Below are 14,758 nucleotides of genomic sequence, written 5' to 3' on the forward strand. Positions count from 1 at the left end.
AGTGTCCAACTTCCTTCCAGACAGTTAGGGGGCGACCAGGCTGGCAGGGGGTAGTTAGAGGGTGACAAGACCAGCAAGGGGGTAGTTAGGGGGGAACCAGGCCAGCAGGGGGCAGTTAGGGGGCGACCAGGCTGGCAGGGGGGCAGTTAGGGGGCATCCAGGCTGGCAGGGGACCAGTTAGGGGGTTATCAGGCCAGCAAGCAGAGGCAGTTAGGGGTGATCAGGCAGGCAGGCAGGAGAGTGTTTAGGAGCCAGAGGTCCTGGATTGCGAGAGGGATGTCTGACTGCCGGCAATTGATATGCCCTGAGGGGTCCTGGATTGGAGAGGGTGCAGGAGGGGTGAGGGACCCCACCCCTCTGTGCACAAATTTTATGTACTGTGCCTCTAGTTCTGAAATAAAAGTTTTATTTACAAAATAATTGGAGCTTTTTTTGAATGTTATAATAATAAATGATGATAATAATAATACACTTTGAAGAAGAAAACCGAGGGTAAAAGCTAAAAAAGCAGTCACTCATATTAACTCTCACTAAACATGTACTCATGGAAACAAAATTTAAATCAGTGAATCCATACTTTATTTAATCAATGAGATAATTTTAGGCAACCAACTTCAGCTAATAGAATAAATAGATCATATTTACTTTTACAATATGTGTGAGATAAAATTAACACAGGCACAAGTTGATTCTGCAATGTTTGATAAAGCTAGAATAATTGTTATGCAATCAGTAGGTTACATAAAAATGTTGCTTATGGCCCTAACTGGTTTGGCTCAGTGGATAAAGCGTCGGCCTGCGATCTGAAGGGTCCCAGGTTTGATTCCCGTCAAGGGCATGTACCTTGGTTGCAAGCACATCCCCAGTAGGAGTTGTGCAGGAGGCAGCTGATCGATGTTTCTCTCTCATCGATGTTTCTAACTCTCTATCCGTCTCTCATTCCTCTCTGTAAAAAAATCAATAAAATATTTTTTTTTTAACCCTTTGCACTCGCTTGCTTTTTTCTCGATTCCTTTATTCTAATGCTAACCGTGTCGAGTCACACTCGACATCCGAGTGCAAAAGGTTAAATGTTGCTTATGGATAACACAAAAGGCAAATAGTATCGACAGGAGAGAAATAATGAATTTTCAAGAAAGAGATCATTATAACTTACACAAACTCTTCCAATCAGTAGGGGGAAAATGAATAGTTGATATTTCTTTCACTAAAATTTGAATTACCTTGATACTCAGGACGGGAACATGTTCAGAAAAAAAAAGGAAAGTAAATCTCATTTATGAAAATTATTGCAACATCCCAAAACTATGCCAAACCAAATCAGTGTATATAAAACTAATATAGATGAGCAAATTGAGTGTATTTCATCATTGAAAGAAAAAATATTAAATGTAACTATCTATAAAGAGTAGATTAAAAATGGAAAGAACTTGCATATACCAAGATGGAATATACTAATTATAGAGGAATATGCAAATTGTCTGTTATGCCATCATGTAACAACTGGATCAGCAGGCTGCATCCCCACCCCTTGTGCTAGCCCCAGGAAGGAGCCCAAATCCTAGCCTACCTAAAACGTGGCTGTGTGCCATCATATCAGTAAGAAAGGTACATCTAAGTCACTTGCCTGGGGCATCTAAATCACTGGCCAGGAGAATCAGGGTTTCAGATAAGGAGACACACCATTCCACTGCTATCTTGAGTTTGTGGTTTCCAAGGAAACAGCCAGAAGGGATGATAAACCCTCTGCAAATGGCTCAGCCAGCGCCTATCTAAGCTGTGGCTTTGTTTAAATTAAGTTTTACCCACAGTGAATGACTCCAACCCTCCCTGGATCAGGCAGGTTCTTGTGGAGTACAATCTCCAGGCAATACAATGGGGGCCCCAGTTTCATCCTGGGTCATCTTATGTGAGTTAGCTCAGGGCAGTGGGGAAGGAAGGGAAAGGCATCACACGGGGCAGATCAGGTGAGCAAACAGAAGGAAACCATGCTTGGTAGACAACTTCCCTTCTACCCCCTTCAATGTGTAAGAAGAATCAAATAAACCAATATAAGCACCTCTCCCTTACCCCATGAGGGATCCTGCCCAGGCATTGTGTACCTGCTTCCCACCCCCTTCATCCAAATGGACAGGTTAGGGGGTTCAGGGGAGGAGGAGGAGCCTCTCAGGAAGGGGATCCCAGGAACCATACCTTGGCCCTCCCTCTGGACCAGACCTCTTGGAGCACAGGGCCTGACCCCACCCCCAGCAGATTTGCATATCCCAGACCCTCCAGTGCTTCCAGGCACTGGGCATTCACACATCTTCCCTGACTCCCAGCCGCTGACCCTCACTGTCTCCAGTCCCAGAAGCACTATGTCCTCCCCAACTTTTGGTCTTTATAGCCTAAACACATGGTGGGCGTAGTTGCTTCTCCATGGATTTCATTTGATAAGAACCCAACGAAGTCGCTTAGCTACTGAGCTGCTCAGACTTCATCAGGGACAATGAATGACACACCTTACTTGGCTTTGATAGCAAAACAATCCTATTCTTTTATTTTTTAAATATATTTTTATTAATTTCAGAGAGGAAGGGAGAGGGAGAGAGATAGAAACATCAATGATGAGAGAGAAACATTGATCAGCTGCCTCCTGCACGCATCCTACTGTGGATCGAACCTGCAACCCAGGCATGTGCCCTTGAACAGAATTGAACCTAGGACCCTTCACTCCTCTGGCTGAAGCTCTAGCCACTGAGCCAAACTGGCTAGGGCAAGCAATCCTATTCTTAAAGACTTGATTTGTGTCATAAACAAGTGGATTTGAATCATATAAAACCAATATACTTTTTTTAATGAAATGTCTCTTCATTTCTACTAATGCAATTCTACCTTAAAGCTTTTATTGTATAATCTATACTAATAAAAGGGTAATATACTAATTAGACCAGACATCTTCCGGACATCCATCCAGATGTCCTTCTGGACAAAGCCATGGTGGTGGGGGCCAAGGCAGAAGTAGTTAGGGGCAACCAGGCTGGCAGGGGAGGGCAGTTAGGGGTGGTCAAGCCAGCAGGCAGAGGTGGTTAGGGGCTATCAGGAAGGCAGGCAGAGGCAGTTAGAGGTGATCAGGCAAGCAGGCAGGTGAGCACTTAGGAGCTAGTGGTCCCGGATTGTGAGAGGCATGTCCTCAAGTCAGACATCACCCAAGCATCCTGGATGGAGAAGGTGCAGGCCGGGCTCAGGGACCACCCCCGCCAAGTGCACAAATTTCGTGCACTGGGTGTCTAGTTTACTATAATTCAACACCTTTTTATGATAAAAACAATCTTTAGCATACATGCTAGGATCTATATCAGTGATTTTCAACCTTTTTCATCTCACAGCACATATAGACTAACTAGAGGCCCGTTGCATGAAATTCATGCATGGGCGGGGGGTGGTGTCCCTCAGCCCAGCCTGCATCCTCTCCAATCTGTGACCCCTTAGGACTAAACAGGCGGTCAGACATCCCTCTCACAATCCAGGACTGTTGGCTCCCAACTGCCCTCCCCTGTAGGCCTGGTCGCCCCCAACTTCCCTCCCCTGCTGGCCTGGACCCTCAAATGCCCTTCCCTGCAGGCCTGGTCCCCCCAAACTGCTCTCCCCTGCAGGCCTGGCTCTCCCAACTGCCCTCCCCTGCTGGCCTGGTCCCCCCTACTGCCTTCTCCTGCTGACCTAGTCTTCCTCAACTGCCCTCCTCTGCTGGCCCAGTCACACCTAACTGCCCTCCCTGCTGGCCTGATTGCCCAAAACTGCCCTCCACTACAGGCCTGGTACCCCCCAACTAGCCTCCCCTGCAGGCCTGGGTCCACCCCAACTGTGCTCCCCTGCAGGCCTGGTCCCCCCCAACTCCCCTCCCCTGCTGACCTGGTCTCCCCCAACTGCCCTCCTCTACTGACCCAGTCACCCATAACTGCCCTCCCTGCTGGCCTGATCCCCACCAACTGCCCTCCCCTGCAGGCCTGGTCACCCCCAACTGCCCTCCCCTGCTGGCCTGGTCCCCCCTAACTGCCCTCCCCTGAAGTCCTGGTACCCCCCAACTGCCCTCCCCTGCTGACCTTGTCCCCCCCCCCCAACTGCCCTCCCCTGCTGACCTTGTTCCCCCCAACTCCCCTCCCCTGCTGACCTGGTCTCCCCCAACTGCCCTCCTCTACTGACCCGGTCACCCATAACTGCCCTCCCTGCTGGCCTGATCCCCACCAACTGCCCTCCCCTGCAGGCCTGGTCACCCCCAACTGCCCTCCCCTGCTGGCCTGGTCCCCCCTAACTGCCCTCCCCTGAAGTCCTGGTACCCCCCAACTGCCCTCCCCTGCTGACCTTGTCCCCCCCCAAGTTCCCTCCCCTGCTGACCTGGTCTCCCCCAACTGCTCTCCTCTACTGACCCTGTCACCCATAACTGCCCTCCCTGCTGGCCTGATCCCACCAACTGCCCTACCCTGCAGGCCTGGTCCCCCCCAACTGCCTTTGCCTGCTGAACTGGTTTCCCCCAACTGCCCTCCTCTGCTGGCCTGGGCAACCCTAACTTCCCACAACTGCCCTCCCCTGCAGGCCATCTTGTGGCGGCCATCTTATGGTGGCCATATTGTGGTGGCCATCTTGTGGCTGCCAGCTTGTGTCCACAAGGGGCAGCCATCTTACACTACATGGGGGCGGCCATCTTGTGTCTTGGTGGGATGGTCAATTTGCATAGTACTATTTTATTAGATAGGATTACTAAAATTTCACAACACACCAGAATATATATATTTTTGCCAATCTGACAAAAATAGATATAATTTTGATTCATTCAAACTGGAAGGCTATTGTGTTGGCTGTTATCATTTTTTTGACAATCTAAAGGAAAAGAGGTCAGTGCCCCTGAGTAAATAGATATTGCATGTTTAAAAAATTCTTACAGCATGCCAATGTGGATGCTGAGACACACTGGTTGAAAATCGCTGGTCTATTTAAATATTACTGTTTTTTGGGGGGAGTGTTCTTTTTTTTTTTTTTTTACTATTTTATTTTTAATTCAATTTATTAAGGTGACATTGGTTAATAAAATTATATAGGTTTCACATGGACATTTCTATGATACATGATCTGTGTGTGGCATTGTGTGCCCACCACCCCAAGTCAAATAATCTTTTATCACCATAAACTTGGCCCCCTTTATCTTTAATTAAATCCGGTTCCTGTTGTCTATATCTATGAGTTTCAGTTTTATATCCTACATACGAGTTAAATCATATGGCTATTAGCTTTTTCTGACTGACTTATTTCACTTAGTATAATGTTCTCAGTGTCCATCTATGTTATCCCAAAGGGCAGTATTTAATCTTTTTTATGGCTGAGTAGTGTTCTTTTATACATAGTTCTTTATCCAATCATCCATCAAAAGACATTTTCATTGCTTTCATGTATTGGCCACTGTGAGCAATGTTGTAAATGGCAACATAATTACTAACTTCAAGATATTAGCAGTCTTTTAGAAAATCCTGAAGCCCAAGTGATTTATTTTTAAATCTTATTGTTGAAAGTATTATTATATCACTTTTTCCCCTCATTGACCCCTTCTAGCCCACTCCCACCCACGCCCCAGGCAGGACATGTCTACATTTTTCACAAGAAACCGGTTGTTTCTTCACTGATCAAGGTTGTCTGTGTGTTTGTGTGTATGTGTGTGTATGTGTGTGTGTGTGTGTGTGTGTGTGTGTGTGTGTAATTGTATATATTGAGAAATTATCACCACAATAAGTCTAGTTGACATCCAGTTTTATGGATTCTGGAAGAAATATATTTAATTAAAAATGAATCTTACTCATATAAAGAAATACTATGTACAAAGAAATTCTAATTTCCTTCTCAATGGTGAGCATATACTCACTCTGTCATGATGAAACATCTATTGAAGATTTGCTAAACATTAGGGATGCTATAGTGATACATGAAATTACAAAAGTACATGACATAGATTTCAGAAAACATACTTTCTCATAAATGCAATAAAGCCAACAAAAACGAATGTATGTAGAAACTATAATTTGACTACCAAAATACATGTATGGGTCTCATATGTGCATATTTATCTGACCTCTTGAAACTACAAGGGAAAGAAAATTATAATATTTTCCAAAGGCCTGGTTCCAATCATTTGAAATACCCCCCCACCTCAATAAACTATTTAGAAATTACTTTTCTTAAGTAAGAATACCACCGAGGTCTAATCAACTGGCATTCTTGCAAACATGATACAATCTAACTTACATGGCTAGAATATATTAAGTCCTTCCTGTGTTGCTACCATCAAGGGAGGAGGTAATGAGACCACAGTGTAACTTTGTCATGAGAAACAGTCCTTCGGGCAGGATGATCACGTCAAGTTGTGACACTAAAACTTCGTGGTCAGAAGTGTTTACTGGATAGTTGGCAAGAAATAAAAGCATAAGATGTATGGTTTTGAGAACTTAAACTGTTGTAGTTTGACTTTTCTTTAAATGTATTTAATTTAGTAAGAACATGCCAAAAAGACAAATTCTAAAATTCATATGAGCAATGAAGTAAATAAAATGAACTGGAAGAAATAGAGCTGAGTCTGGATATGCATGGGCATACTGAATCAGAAGTGACAAGTTGAGCAATATAACAGCAAATAATCTGCAAACATACTTTAACAAATATGTATTTAGAATCTATTTATTCACAACCTAACATATTTATTCAGAACATTCAGCTAGGTATAATGTACTGGGTGGGGCATGTACAGTGTCAACTAGAACATTGCAACGGGATGAACACATGACAGAGATCCCATAAATCTTGAATGTATGCTTTGATGGAACAGGAAGTAGAACAGGTCAGCATCTTGGCAACTAATATTATTGGACATAATTTCCTGAGCTAGGAGTGGAGAAATTTCTTGACCCCATCTTAGTTGAAACTTTCCATAATTTTAAAAATAAGCAATTCTATTAAGATGTAATTTCTTTGACAAAGAAATGTTTTCATTACATTAACTTAGCCCATGGTAGACGACTTCATTTTTGTTTGTTTAATATCAATCTATATCATATAATGGAACAGAAGAAAAAATTTTCCCCTATAGTATTATCTTAGAATTTATAAATAAGTCATCTATACTAATAAAAGAGCAGCATGCTAATTGAACGTACCTTTGTGAAGCCCACCAGCCAATTAGGAGTGAGTATGCAAATTAACCCAACAATTATGGTGGGGCAATTTGCACACACAGGCGCTGAGCAACCGGGGACAGGGCAGGACACTTGTGTTGTCATCATGGCGACAACACAGGCGTTCCGCACCACCCCAGCCACTCCAGGCTTCTGGGCAGTGTGGGAAGGCAGAAAGGTGGCTCCAGGCGGAGCAAAAAGGCAGCTCCGGCCAGGGCAAAGGCAGTGGCAGCCAGGGGAAGGAAGGCCCATTCTTGCATGAATCTTCGTGCATCAGGCCTCTAGTATAAATATAAATCTTTTCAAAATTCCTCTGAAGTAAATGACATTCATGATGTAAAAATAAGATGACTTCAGATTTTTCTTAGCATCCTGGTGGTTTTGTTGTATTACTTATTTTCTTGCTTTATTTTTATTTATAATGTGGTTATTGTGAAATTTGAAAAATGTATCCTTAACTAAAGATCTTGAGACATTTTAGTATATTTTCTATTAAAAATGTGAGGACATTTTTTCATTATTAAATCTTTGATAGTCAATATTTTTCCACAGAGTAATGACTTTTTCCATCACCTTTATTGGATGACCATTCTTTTCTCAGGATCTGTGATGCCATCTCTATTGCCACATATTTGTTATTCAATATATCTATAGGCATTGTTTTCTCATAGAAATTCTATTCAGTTCCTTGAATAAGTATATTATCACTTAGGGAAAATTATTTGTGTTGCCTTTTCTGTACTCCTGTGTCATTAAATTACAGGTTTAAAACCCTATATTTTTACCACACATTTTTATACTTCTGAGAATACAACAGGTAATGAGTAATGCTTTGCTCACAGGGCTATTATAAGTTGCACTTAAAGAATAAGATAAAAAATGACAAGAGTTCTTTCTCCTCATGGCTGAATAATAATCCATTGCATATATTTAAATATACTACATCTTCTTTATCCATTCATTTGTTGATAGACCCTTATGCTGTCTTTATATGTTAGCTATTGTGAATAATACTGTAATGAACATGAAAGTATCTTCATTTAATTTGTATATATACTCAGAATTGGGATAGCTATATGAAGTGATAGCTCTATTTTTATGTTTTTGAGGAATCTCCATACTGGTTTCCATAATGGCTGTACTAGTTTACATTCCCACTAACAGTGCTCAAGGGTTCCCCCTTTCCCCACATCCTCACAAGCATTTGTTATCTCTTGTATTATTGTGATGTGACATCTTATTATGGTTTTGACTTGTATTTCCCTGATGATTAGTGATGTTGAGCCCTTTGCACGAACATTTTTTCATTTCTGTATCTTTGGTAAAATATCTATTTGAGTCATTTCCCCATTTTTAATAGAATTGTTGTTTTTTTATGCTATTGAGTTGTATGAGTCCCTTGTATGTTTTGGATATTAACTCCTTATCATATATGATCAGCAAATATTTTCTCTAATTTGGTAGGTTTCCTTTGCATTTTGTAGATGATTACCTTTGCTGAGCACAACCTTTATTTTTTACATCTAATTTTTAAATATTTTTATTGAATTTATAGGGGTGGCATTGGCTGATGAAAGTATATAGATTTGAAGTGTACAATTCTATAATACACCATCTATATATTTTATCACAACATGCATGGATCTGGAAAGTATCATGTTAAGTGAAATAAATCAAACAGAAAAATTCAAGAACCATATGATTTCACCCATATGTGGCATATAAAACTGAAAGCAACAAATATACAAACAAGACAAACAAAAAAACAAAAGCTCATAGACACAGTCAACAGAATGGTGGTTACCAGAACAAAAGGAGGGTGGGGGATAGTGAAGAGTAGAGAGGGCCAGGTGTATGGGGATGAAAGGAGATTTGATTTCGGGTGGTGGGCACACAATGCAATATACAGATGAGGTATCATAGAACAGTACTCTTTTTTTTTTCAATTTTTTAATTAAGGTATTATATGTGTACATATCTTACCATTGCCCCCCCACCCCACTCCCATATATGCCCTCACCCCCCAGAGTTTTGCATCCATTGGTTATGCTTATATGCATGCATACAAGTCCTTTGATTGATCTCTTATCTCCCCCACCTCTCCCTAACCTTCCCCCTGTAATTTGACAGTCTGTTTGATGCTTTACTGTCTCTGTATCTATCTTTTTGTTCAAGTTTATAATGTTCTTTATTATCCATAAATGAGTGAGATCATGTGGTATTTTTCTTTCATTGACTGGCTTATTTCACTTAACATAATGTTCTCCAATTCCATCCAGGTTGCTAGAACAGTACTCTTGAAACCTATGTAATTTTGCTAATGAATGTTACCCCACTAAATTTAATAAAATTGAAAAAAATCAGTGAAGTCAATGGATACAACATCAACATATAAACCTCAACTGTATTTCTCTTTTAAAAAATATTTTTATCGTTGATAGTATTTCGGTATCTCCCATCCCCCACCCCTTATCTTCCTCCTCCTTGTTACCTACCCCCTCCTCAGGCTTTCAGTACCCTATTGCTCATGTCCATGAGCTATGCATATAAGTATGTAAGTTCTTTGGTTTATCTCTTCTCATCCCTCCCCAACCCCACATCGAGGTATGTCAGTCTGTTCCATGCCTCCATGCTTAGGGTCTTATTTTGTTGGTCAATTCATTTTGTTCATTATATTCCATAAATAAGTGAGATCATGTGATATTTGTATTTCTCAGATTGGTTTATTTCACTTAGCATAATATTTTCCAGGTCCATCCATGCTGTCCCAAAGCTCAAGTTTTTCTGTTTGAAGCCGCAAAAATTACTAAACATTTTAAAAAATAAAAATGTCATTTACAAAATTGTGACTATAAAATACCCATATTTCTCTAAGACTTCAATATTGAAAAATTAAAAATATAGTAGAGAAATTAAATGAAACTTAATACATAGAAGGATAAACCATGATATTAGTCGGAAGAGTCAATATTGTAAAATGACTAATCTTAATAAATTAAAGTTTAAATGCAGTCCCAAATATAATCCCAAGTGTTTTTTAACTGTTTTATTAAGGTGTAATTTACAAAGCAGAAAATCCATCCATTCAGAGAGTATATTTCAGTGATTTTTAGCATATTCCCAGAGTTTGCAACTGTCACCATGATCAAAATTTAGAAAATGTTCAGCCCCCCAAACAGTGTGCCAACTTGCAGTCATTTCTTATTCCCACCTTTCTTCAACTCTTGGCAACCAATTTGTGCTTCTGTGGGTTTGCCTCACAATGTGATCTTTTAGAAAGGTTGAATGCCATAAATATAATGTTGAACAAAAAAAAGTCAGAAACTAAAAGTAATGATATCTGTACATTTGAATGTGTATATTATTCTCTAATAATTGTTAAGGAATTTTTCAATATTAGAATAAATAATACAATTCATTTGAAGAGTTATGCAAAAAAAGCGTTATGCAAATAATACTATTTGCATTTCATGAAAAATAAAGTTACCTGAAAGAACCCAAACTCAGGTGTTTTAACTCTAAAGCTTATACTTGCAACTATGTATTTTTGGAGATCTACAATTTCATGATGTGAGGCCATAGAGGGTTAGCAGAGCACAGTAACCTTTATCAAGTGATAAGTCTGCTATTCTGTAACAAAGAAAAATGCATAACTTTGTTGTTATAGTGTATAGAGACAATCCATGAAACAATAAATAGCGTTTTTCATGTAATTGTAATAGGAAAACATTTTGAAAATGGGTAATGATACTCTTTACATAATATTAGTGAAAGTTGGTCATTAGGAAAACTGGGTAGTCATTCTTTAGTATTTATATCAACATTTCATTAACTTTGAAATTCATTCGTCGTGTTTATAATTCAACTAAAACAATGTATTAATAATACTCTTTTAAATGTTTCCTTTTTATATTTTTATGCAGTATTTAAAAAACAACTTACTTTAGTTTGAAAGTTGAACCATTTATCAGTATCTATAGATGATCACTGCTATTATGAAAAATTCCAAACCATGATGGAGCTGATATGGAACTCAGAAATTTCTGTCCCGAAATAAAGAATTTTTATTTAAATGATCATCATGAAAGTTTATATTATTTTTTAAATGCAAGTAGTGTACTTTAATTTGATCCTTCATTTTCAGAAAAATATAACATGTTGAATTTTAATCAATACTATATAATAATCCTATATAATAAAGAGGTAATATGCAAATTAACCCTCACATCTTCACACAAGTTGGCCACCCCCATGTGGTCAAAGATGGCCACCACAACTGCAGGAAAGGGTAGTTGTGGGTGACCAGGCTGGCAGGGGAGGCAGTTATAACACATCATTTGTATATTGTATTGTATTTTACCATTCTAAGTCATGTCTTTTCCATCACCATTAATTCCCCCTTTACCCTCTCCTGCCTGGCCCCACCCCCATTTCCCTCTGGTAATCACCGTACTATGTCTGTCGGTGAGTTGGTTTTTGCCTTCCCCTTTCAACTTTTGCACCCAACTTCCATACCACTCCCCTCTGACCTAATATAAGTCCGTTTTTATTTTATTAGTTTATTTTATTCATTAGATTCCAAATATGAGTGAGATCATATGGAATTTGTCTTTCTCTGACTGGCTTATTGCACGTTGCTTAATACACTCCAGGTCCATTCAGGCTATCACAAAAGGTAAGATTTTCTTTCCTTTCTTTTATGGCTGAGTTGTATTCCATTGTGTAGCAGCACCACAGCTTTTTTATCCACTCATCTACTGCTGGGCACTTGGGCTATAGAAAAATGAATAAATAGCTAATTATTTTTGAATGAGTACATAGCAGTGATAATATTGAATTTTCAATGCTATCCATCATGCTTTATTTTTTTCTCATAGGTTCTGGCTGCTGTTCTTGCCAAGAAAAGTGGATTGGATACCAATGCAGTTGTTACTTCATTTCTAATGAATAAAAACTTGGGCAGAAAATAAGAAATATTGTGCTTCTCAAAATTCCAGTCTACTTTAGTTGCAATATGGAGATGAATAGGTATGTATTTAGTTCTGGTTTCCTATTTTTTTTTTTTTACCTAAGAAAATATACTATTTAGGTAAACTGAATACTTTGAATCAAGTCTTTAATAAGATAGTAACTGGATAGTTATATTTGAACTAATAACTTACCAATTTCTTATACCTTGAAACAATCATTATAGAACCTACTTATAATTTCTCAAGGATTTATATTATAAGAATAAAAATCAAGATAGATTCCTGACATAGTACAAAAGACCTTTTAGAGAGAAACCAAAGTTGAAATAATGAGTCATTATTTTTATTCAATGATCTAACTAAACAACTATATAATTTTTATTTTTATAATTGAATTTATAATTTTTCTTATAATTAATTAGCTGTTGTCAACACTCTGGGATATTATATGACATGAATATGTAGAATATGATCAAACTCAGGAAAGTAATAGAATGCTAAAAGTAAAGTGATGAACAATGATTTCTAAGGCAAACAGAAACAATAAGTAAGTATAGGTTTCAATCCCGATACTAGGCAAACAAGTGTACCTACAGAGAATTAAACAGAGTGAAGAAAGACACTTGATAATGTTAAAATCGATTACTACCATGAAGATTAAAATGTTAGGAATCTATCCAGTAAATAACAGTGGCTATTTGTGCAATAAAAAATGAAAGGAGTTGCATGAAGAAGCAGATAGTAGTAACACATTAATAAATATCCAAAAGAATTGAAAACAGGTACTCAAATACTTAAACACAAACTAGAGGCTTGTGCATGAAATTCATGCACTTGGGGGGGTGGGTGTCCCTTAGCCTGGCCTGTACCCTCTCGCAGTCCGGAGCCCTCAGACATCCTTAGTGCATCCACGGAGGCAGGAGAGGCTCCTGCCACCGCTGCTGCTCTTGCCAGCTTTGAGCCTGGCTTCTGGCTGAGCAACACTCCCCCTATGGGAGCACACTGACCACAGGGGGGGGGGGGGGGCAGCTCCTGCATTAAGCGTCTGCCCCCTGGTGGTCAGTGTGCATCATAGAGACTGGTCGTTCATTGATTTGCATATAAGCCTTTTATTATATAGGATGTTGTTCACTTGTGCACTGAACAGGAGCACAACTCACAGTTGACAAAAGGTGGAAGCATACTGAATGTCTATAAATGGATGGATAAAGTGTGGCATATCTACACAATTGAATATTATCTATACTAATAAAAGGGTAATATGCAAATTGGTCAGGATGCCCACACAGTAATGACCAAACAGGCTGCGTGGGGTGACAAAACTGGTAGGGGGGTTAGTGAGGGATGAACAAATGACTGAACAGCAGGCTGCATGGAGTGACCAGGCAGGCCTGGGGGGCAGTGAGTGGTGACCAAATGACCAAACAGCAGTCTGCATGGGGCAACCAGGCCAGCAGGGGGGGCAGTGAGAGGTGACCAGGCTACAGGAGGAGGAGTTGGCGATAACCAGGCCAGCGCGGGGAGGGAGCAGTGAGGGGCGACCAGGACAGCAGAGGGGGGCATTTATGGGTAACCAGGCCAGAGGGAGGCAGTGAGGGGCACCAGGCCAGCAGAGGGGGCAGTTGGGGACGTCCAGGGCAGCAGGGGGAAAGTTAGGGGTGATCATGCCAGCAGATGGGGGCAGTGAGGGGTGACCAGGCTGGCAGGGGGGTAGTTGGGGCTTACCAGGCCAGCGGGAGGGCAGTTGGGAGCAACCAGGCCAGCAGGGAGGGCAGTTGGGGGCGACCAGGCAGGCAGGAGGGGAAGTTGGGGGTGACTAGGCCAGCAGGGGGGGCAGTTAAGGGTGACCAGGCCCACAGGGGCGGGGGGCAGTTAGGGGCGACCAGGTCAGCAGACAAGGGCAGTTGGTGGCAACTAGGTCAGAGGGGGGCAGTAAGGTGTGACCAGGCCAGCAGAGGGGGCAGTTAGGGGCAACCAGGCCAGCACACAGGTTAGCAGTTAGGAGCTTGCAGTCCTGGATTGTGAGAGGGATGTCTGACTGCTGGTTTAGGCCCGATCCTGGGGATAAGGCCTAAACCGGCAGTTGGACATCCCCTGAGGGGTCCCGGATTGGAGAGGGTGCAGGCTGGGATGAGGGAAACTCCACTCCCTGTGCAACGAATTTTGTGCACTGGGCCTCTAGTTCAGTCATAAAAAGAAATGAAGTACTGATAGATGCTAGTATATGAATGAACCTCAAAAACATTATGTTTTGGTGAAATATACCAAAACGTTAAATACAAGGTCGGGTAAAAGTAGGTTTATAGTTGTTCATATGGAAAATAAATAAAATAATAAAGAAATAATAATACAAGAAAAAACTCTGTTTCACATACTCACAATTGTGGACCTACTTTTGTCCCATGCTCTATAGTATGATTCTGTTTCCATAAGATATTTTGAATAGGTAAATCCACAGTTACAGAAAACAGATTACTAGTGACAGGAAGGAAGGGAGAATGAAGAGTACTGCTTATTGGGTTTTATTTGGGATAATAAAAGTATTTTGAACTAGAAAAAAATGGTGATTTTAACAGGCCACTCTCAATACAAGAC

Source organism: Cnephaeus nilssonii (assembly GCF_951640355.1).
Source record: "Cnephaeus nilssonii genome assembly, chromosome: 6".
In the NCBI taxonomy this organism is placed as follows: Eukaryota; Metazoa; Chordata; class Mammalia; order Chiroptera; family Vespertilionidae; genus Cnephaeus; species Cnephaeus nilssonii.